This window comes from Pteropus alecto, unplaced genomic scaffold (assembly GCF_000325575.1).
Source record: "Pteropus alecto unplaced genomic scaffold, ASM32557v1 scaffold15, whole genome shotgun sequence".
NCBI lineage: Eukaryota > Metazoa > Chordata > Mammalia > Chiroptera > Pteropodidae > Pteropus > Pteropus alecto.
Genome location: NW_006436286.1, coordinates 2,696,553 through 2,696,936, shown reverse-complemented (window position 1 = coordinate 2,696,936; position 384 = coordinate 2,696,553).

Genomic DNA, 384 nt, shown 5'->3' with positions numbered 1-384 from the left:
CCGGGCGGTCACGGCAAAGGCTGCACGTGCGCGGTGGGCTCGTGGGGGACAGCCGGAGGGGGCCTGCGGGACCCTGCACCTCGCCTCTGGAAGTGTCCGGCTAGCCCCCACGGACCCCGGAGCGCGGCCAACGAATCTCCTCAAACTCCCAGCCATCCGCGACCAGGCCCGCGGAGGAAGCTGGGAGCCCGCACGAGGTGGGACCTCAGTCTCGGGAATTTGGGGGTGCGCGACGCATGAGGCGTGAGGGACCCGATGCGCCGCGGGGTCACAGCGGAGGGACCAGCCGCGGAGAGGATGAAAGCGAAGGGTGCGCGCTCCAGCTACTGAGTAGGGGCGCAGAGTTGAGGCCAGGGCGCCTGGTGGGGTGGGGCGGGGCGGGGC